The sequence below is a fragment of the Phoca vitulina genome, unplaced genomic scaffold (assembly GCF_004348235.1).
Source record: "Phoca vitulina isolate PV1807 unplaced genomic scaffold, GSC_HSeal_1.0 scaffold26, whole genome shotgun sequence".
NCBI classification, from domain to species: Eukaryota; Metazoa; Chordata; class Mammalia; order Carnivora; family Phocidae; genus Phoca; species Phoca vitulina.
The window spans coordinates 17012256-17020429 of NW_022589729.1; positions in this window are offsets into that span (position 1 = coordinate 17012256).

The following is an 8174-nucleotide window of genomic DNA, read 5'->3' on the forward strand; positions in this document are numbered from 1 at the left end:
ACTATCACTAAGGTAATGTGTCATCCAAAATGGAAGCATAGTACTGAGCTTAAGAGGCTTTGTGTGTGTATTTATATTTTTCCTCACTTAAAAAAAAAGTGTATGGTGTCTTGTCTATTAATTTTATATGATGAGTTCCCAAAACAGTCAGACTAGAAATATATACTAAGCAATGGTGTTTTCATTAAAATATTTATCTACGTTCATGGTTAAATAAATAAAGCATAGAATAGTCTTTACATTCCCTCTCTACTGTACCTTTCAACTCTACCATATTTCTTCTTTTAGCCTGCCTGTTTATTTATTTTTTACTTTTTATTTTTTTAGTCACAGATTCTAACTCTAGCTTCAAGATAATAATGAAAATATGGCTCTATGAATAGTTCAAAAGGAACTGCCAACAGCAGTTATTATATTTAAAACCACTATATGCAGTAAAATATGAAGTTTCATAAAAAACTCAAATGCTTCTCGACTTTTGATTTAGATAGCTCAACTTCAAATACGATAGGGCAGAGCAGTTTAATGAGCAGCCTTTGGAACAAATATACTATATAATTCACTCTTTGGCTCACTGAGAAAATTCGTACTGCTGGTATTAAAAGTTCTTCTGGTTTCCAAATTAAATTATTTTTGAAAGTTCAAGTAAGTCTTTTCACAACTTAGAGGGTTTAAAATAATGGTGAGAGGATGAAGAGTGGGGCAAGAAAAATTTAGGTATACCATAAACTGGTCTTATTTCATTTATATCTTCATATACTGATCGGGTACATATTCCTAGTCAATTAAAAAAAAGGTCCTTCCCTGGAAATTTTTGGTAGCCAAAAATGGATGTGATTTGTGATTTTTGATATTTTCCTTGATGTCATTGATAAGGATTATAGTCATAGGGTATGGAAGAACTTATGAAGCCATAATTTTTAATTCAGATACACTTAATATTAAAACTGAAGCTAAAAGTCACAGAATTTTCAGTAGCAAGTTCCTTGAGAGAATGGGGGGGGATCTTAATGTTTTTAATACAAGTGATTTGGTACATTTAAATAAGGGTAAAAGCTACAGAATAATTCACCTTAGAGACATTCAGATATGACCATAAGCCATGGAGGGACAAAAATTCTTCCTTGTTAGATTAATGGTACTGATTTTGTATCTTTACATAACAATATTCAGCCTTGGCTAATTTTGTTAGTAATAAATTCTTCTCCAAGTCTCCATGTTGATTTTATAGTTGCTTTTGTTGTTGTTATGCAACATTTGTTTTTGAAACCATGATGCTTATTATGTATATATATTTCTTGAAAGAACTTATATTTATTGGGGTGCCTGGGTGGCTCAGTCGTTAAGCGTCTGCCTTCGGCTCAGGTCATGATCCCAGGGTCCTGGGATCAAGCCCCACATCGGGCTTCCTGCTCAGCAGGGAGCCTGCTTCTCCCTCTCCCACTCCCCCTGCTTGTGTTCCCTCTCTCGCTGTGTCTCTCTCTGTCAAATAAATAAATAAAATCTTTTAAAAAAACTTATATTTATTAATTGTTTTAAGTATGAAATTTAATTTGAATTTACTCATTAACCTTGTAATTTTTAACCCCTGATAACTCTCAGATCTTATAATAACTAAATTAACCAATAAAACATTGTGCATATTATCTTGGTGTTGGTAGGAATGCCTACTGCTCTTCCATCTAGTATCAATTGCAGTGAACATCTTTTAAAATTATGGTTATAGAAAATACGTTTAAAAAATACCATACAGACCTTCCATTTTTGCTTGATAAATAGAGGCATGGAATTCCCTGGAATTGCAGGCTCTCCTTGAAGGCATAGAGTAGTATCTCTTAAACTTTAGATTAACCTAGGGAGCAAAGCAAAATGAAGATTTCAGGCAGCAACCATACTAACTGATTGAAATCTTTATTCCATGGGCTTGAAATCTGTATTTGTACAAACTCTCAGGTTCATCATCAGGTCCACTGAATTTGAAGAATAATCTTTAAAATGCAAAATCATCTTTTGTTGTTGCTTCCCCCCACTTATCATTTTATTCTCTGTGGGCCAATACCACTCAAGCACTGTAATCTCCAGGAGAAGGCAGATCTCTCCATGCACTTTGCTACTCATAGGCCATGTGTGTATGCCCCTGTGTTTGTTTTTCCTATTCTTTATTCCCTCCCCTCTACCTAATCATGCATTTATTAACAAACACCCCCAGAATTGGATCTAACTTGATTGTGGCTGGGGGAAATCTCACCCTGACTTTAAAGGCAAGAGTAGACTCTCAAAGGAAAGGTTTATTTGAAAGGTAAGCTCTATAGTATATATAGTATTTCATATCTTACTTGTCTATTCCTAATCTGATACTTGTATATGAAATCATCAAATTTATTTTTATAATATAAATTGCCACAAGTTGGCATGAAACTCTTAAACCCATGTCTTTTAACATGAATTCTTCAATACTGATATTTCGTGTTTTATCTGATTGTTAAGTTCTTTAACTTTAGGGCTTTGAATTAATCTTAAATCTCACGTTGATATTCTTATTTTTTTAAATTCAACTTTAATCCCTATCAGAAGATGACCAACGCTTTTATAATAAATGCCATTTTAATTTTTAAAGATATTTTTTCTACTTTTTTCTATAATTTTGTCAACTTCTAATTCTCCATTTATAGTTTAAAAAACAATTTCCCATTTCTTATTTTTTTCCTTTTATTTGTACTGATTTTTTTTGTTCTTATTTTGCATTTTGGTCTTTGTTTTTAACAAAAGATGACAAGACACAAAACCAGAGTAGCGGTGGCAAAAGAAGTGACTGACCTCATGAATTAGAAATCTTTATTCCCTCAGGTTGCTTTTTCTTAGTGGTTTTGCAAGAAAATAATCAGTTTTTTTAAAAAATCACTGTCACTCTAGAGACTCACCATTCATCTCAGTCAACTGTATTTCTTCTTGGAATTGAACATACTGTTTATTAATAAAGTGATTTTTTTCAGATATTTCAGCCTGTCTAATCATTACAAATAGAGCATCAAACTCCATCCTCTTCAATAAGTACAGTGAAGATTACAAAAACTGACAAAATATCTCCAAAAAGGTCTTACATGCAAAGTATTTTAAAAACAAGGTCTATCAAACATGTAATCAGGGATATTGCTGATGTTATTTAAATTATTAGACATCTTGAGAGGGAAGAGAGACAATCACAATAATTTTGGTGGTTCATTTTTTTGTCCCTCTTTAGTAGCTTAGCAGAGAAATGGTTCAGCAGGTTTGAGTTAAATCAAGAGGAGATCAAGCTGATTCCAGGTGCTGAGCTCAGGAGAATGCCCATTATTCATAAGGTTACTCCTTGGAACAAAGACTTCCATTGTTATGACTCCTCCCACCAGTATATACATATAGATTATTGTGGAGCAGAGTCTCTCTTAGTTGGGATACTTGTCATGGTCCCTATATATCATCTGTAGGGTAATGAAAATTTGGGAGTTTGTGTGCTCTATTGATTTATGGCTAGTAACATTTTCTGCAATAAAACCCATTTTATATGTGTATTGTATAGCGTTAGTGGGTGTATGTATGCTCTGACCCATATGTAAAAAAAATAAAATAAAAAGATGAACTTTTCTGAGACAGATCTGCTAAACTCACCTCTCAAAGCACAGGTTATTACCCTCCCTAATGAGACCAGTCAGGATCTGAAATCCACAAGACATTGATTGTGAATCATTTTGATAAAATATGAGGTGGTAAAGCAGGTTTGGAGACTGAGGGTCTAACATGCCATCAAGTGGGAACCCCTCGGCAAGGACCCCAGCCCCTGATATGTTAAAGAAGCAACTGGAGCTGCCTCATCAAGGAGATTGAAAACCTGACAGCCTGAGGTAGAATGCCGTATGTTACTCAGAATGCAATGGTGTATCTGCTATTGCTCCTGACCCTATCAGATTTTCCCAGTAAAACCCATATGTGGAATATGTGCCACACGATAATTCACCATGGTGTGCTTGACAAGATACCTAAAAATTTATGTACCAACATGTTAGTTCAATCAGAGTTTATAGCTGCCAAAAATGGAAATGAATGTCTGACAATAGAAAGCTAATACAATAAATAATTATGCCTGCATTCATTAAAATCCTATGAGGCTATTAAAATAATGTTGATGACACACGCTGTACTTTAAGTATAATCAAATTCTACAGATAAAAGTATTAGATGGAAAACTAATATGTGTTTTATGAGTCTGTATAGGGAGAGTGATTACACAAAGTTATGTACCAAAATATTAACACTTGGCTATGGGCAGATTTCCATTTTATCTGCATTTTCTAACGCTTTGCAATAAAAGATGGAATACTAGCAGAAATTGGTAGCATACATCCTTAATAATAAATTCACTAATATTTGTTTTTTAGGGCATTCGCCTTCCTGGTTTGCCTAAGACCATTCCAATTTTAGCACTGAACGTCCCAAGAAACCTCATCAGTGCCAAGCAAACCAGGTGGCTCATTACCCTATATACATAGGACAGTTAATAGGCATTCCAAGTACTAGAAGTCACTTAGTAAATATTTGTTGAGTGACTTATTGCTAAATTAATACATTAGTCATCTCTGGAAACTAAAGTAACAAGATTGGAAATAGATCCAATAAACTCTAAGATCAGAAATTACTGCAATATGTGACCCAGACTGCTATGTCCTCACAAAACCTCTTTCCTCTTTCTTTTCCCAGACACATAACCACATTATGTTTGCAAGCCTACTTTATTGAGCTTGGGGTGATAAAATATGAATATAAGTGATGTGCTCCATGCTAGGGCCTGGTGCATAATAACCTTTGGTAAATTCTGCCATGTTTAATTGCCCTATCTTTTGACCAGATGCAGAGTATCTAGCCCTAGCAGGGGGCTCTGAAATTCCAGGTGACAGCAAAGCCCAAGTTGGAGGGACTATGCGTCCCTGAGTGACTGTGTAAAATTCCACAAGCAAATCAAGAACAACAGATTAGACTTTGTATGAGGGAAAAATGAACTTTAATTAATATTAGTCACTGACATTTAGGGCTTGGTTAGGTCAGAAACTAAAGTTATATATGTACTTATAGAATCATTGGAACTTGCCGTCTTAAGAAAAATTAGTGTTCCTAATTATGACAGATAATTTATTTCTAATTGAAATATTTATGATTAGGTGATCTATTAGAATAGTTTACAAGTAGTAAGAATCAATATTTCCCTTTTCTGCTTTTGCTTTTCACAAAGTGTAAAAATAATTGGTCCAATATTCTTATTTCTATGAGTCTATGAAATTGACCTTTGTAAACATGTTCTTATTTAACAATGAGAAAATTAATTCAGCTTTATCTTCAGAGATGCTCTGTCTACAGGATATGAGTAGAACTGTTTACACCTGATCTGTCCAATTAGATCAAAGTAGACAGACTGGACAATTTGCACAATTTTTATCTAATAACAAACAAAAATTCATGGACTCTCAGCTCTTGAAATGTTTACAACATGGCTCATTTGAAAAGAGCAGGAATAGTATTAAGGTCATGACAAATTAAATGAGACAATTTTAAATGTTTTAAGTGACCCACCTTGCTATTCGTATATCCTAATATAGGTGCTGAATGACTCCTCTTTTTCTGTGTTGTTTGAAATTAATTTTAAGATTTGATTTCCATAAAGCCTAGCCATTTTGCCCTTTGTCAAGCTCTCTAGCCAAAAGGTTGTCTGCTTCATTTCCATTAATAAAAAGAATGTGTTTTTAAAGTTTAACTAGATTATCTTCAGGGCAAAAAATGAATATAACTGTGAACTGTGTTTTCAAGTAGCTAGATTTCCAACTCAGAATGATTGATTGCTCAACAAATAAAAGTGTTTTTATATTATTTCCATTTTTGTTAATTTTTCATTGTTTTTAATTATTGAAATTAAGGAAAATGTATAAGTAGTGAGTTTCAAATTTGGGTTCCAATCAAATAATTTAATCAATCAAAATCTAACATAATGGTAACATGAGTAATCTTAAAAGTATAGTTATTTTTATTGTTATTGTTTTATAAATATACATATTTTACATTTGCCGGTAGGAACAACTGAATTGAGTTGTATTCTGCAAGGATAAGAAAAGCTTAAAAATTCAAGGCCAGGACTTTCACGCAGGATAATTTCATAAAATGTATGTGTTCTTAACCATTTCCTCATTACAAATAGATTTAATCTTATACCACTTCCCTATTTGTAAGTACATACTGTAAATATTTATTTTTAAATGATTCACAAGTATATCATCTGTATTGGCTGTCCTGGTGTTTACAATACACTTCTTGAACTTACCATACTTCACGTGGGACCTCAGCTGAGGTAAATAATCTTTATACTTGGATATGAGCATTTCTATCAGGTTGTCAGGGTCAGAATTGAATCAATACAACCAGAAGTTGAGCTGGGTTTATACTGTGTTGTTTCTATCATTACCTTCAGCACAGCACATGTTCCAATGTCCTCTAATGGCTAGCTGTCCTTCCTTGTGTTTGGGGTGGGGGCTGGGGTCCTGACTGTTTTCTCTCCATTTTGCTGCTTCCCCACTCAGCTTTCAGCTGCTCCTGCTCACCTGTACCACCGACGGGATTTCTCTTCATTCAGTTGGCCCTCCAGGGGTAGATAACTGTTTTGTTTTTTTTTTGTTTTTTTTTTTTAAATCAAGTAAACTCATCTTCCTTTTTTTTTTTTTAAAGATTTTATTTATTTATTTGACAGAGAGATAGACAGAAGAGCACAAGCAGAGGGAGTGGCAGAGGGAGAGGGAGAAGCAGGCTCTGCACTGAGCAGGGAACCCGATGCGGGACTCGATCCCAGGACCCTGAGATCATGACCTGAGCCGAAGGCAGATGCTTAACCATCTGAGCCACCCAGGCGCCCTAGATAACTGTTTTTATTACTTGATGCAAAGCTTGTGGTAAGGGCAGGGGCATTCCCTGTTGTCATGGTACAGCTACAATCTTAAGTTGAGTTCAAATTCCTTCCTAACATTTTTCCCCTTCCCCTTCCTCCAGCCCATGGTAGTCAAACACTTTATTGTGTTTCTGTTTGAAAGCAAGAGATTCCTCTTCCTCCTACAGGAATAGGAGACCCCTGCTTGGTTTAGGTATAGGATGTTTCACCTAAGATCCTTTGCTGTCCCTTCCCCAGAACTGGCATTTTATTTTCTTTCTTCCTCCGAGGTTCAGAAGAAGTTTGATTTTGTCCTGGGTGCCAGAGAGTTGCCTATCTGTCCTACAGAAGTCGACCAGCTTTGTTTTTACTCATTTTATAGAATCAGTTGATTTTCTTTTTCTCTCTCCTGGGTTCTGAAAGACAATTTGTGGCTTTTTCCACCACAGCTTAAGAATTTTACTTCTTAGGAAAAAAGGTCACAGATATATGAACAGGGTTTTGTGCTCATTCCCTCACAAACACTTATCACCTACTGAACATTTGTGTCATGTAGAGAGGTTTTCCATGGATCCTGCATTAACCACAGGATTTTTCATGAGCACTTAGTAGAAACCCATGGAAAAGAACTTTGTGACTGTTTGGGATCCTTGTCTTATGTTTGCTACCCCTAGTTTTTGCTAACTCTCATGACAACTCAACCTTGGCTTTAATGTGGTCTTTAATATTTTTGCTGATTTCTTCTAATTTGTTTTTAAGATGGGTGTCACTTTTCCCCTGCTCTGACAAAATTGAAATCTACCTGCCACTATTGCAAAAACTTCTCCCCCTTTGGAAGTCAGAGTGTTGATTGTCCTCTGAAGTCAGCAGTCAGCTCTCTGATGTGCTCGAGATAAGTTATATATATATAATTTTTTTCTTCCTCCTGGTTGAGTTAGGAGCAACATTATTTACAATGTTCCATGCCCTAAATTTCTGGTTGCCTTTGAATTTTGTTTTGTTTTGTTTTTCCTCTAATTTTAGTAATTTGATTATGATGTGCCTTCATGTGGTTTTGTTCATGTTCTTTCTGTTTGAGGTATGTTAAACTTATAGAATCTATAGGTATGATGGGCAGAATAATGGGCTCTCAAGACATCCAAGTCCAAATCCTGAGAAACTGTTAATATGTTATGTTACATGGAAAAGGGGAATTAAGGTTGCAGATGGAAATAAGTTAGCTAATAATCTAACT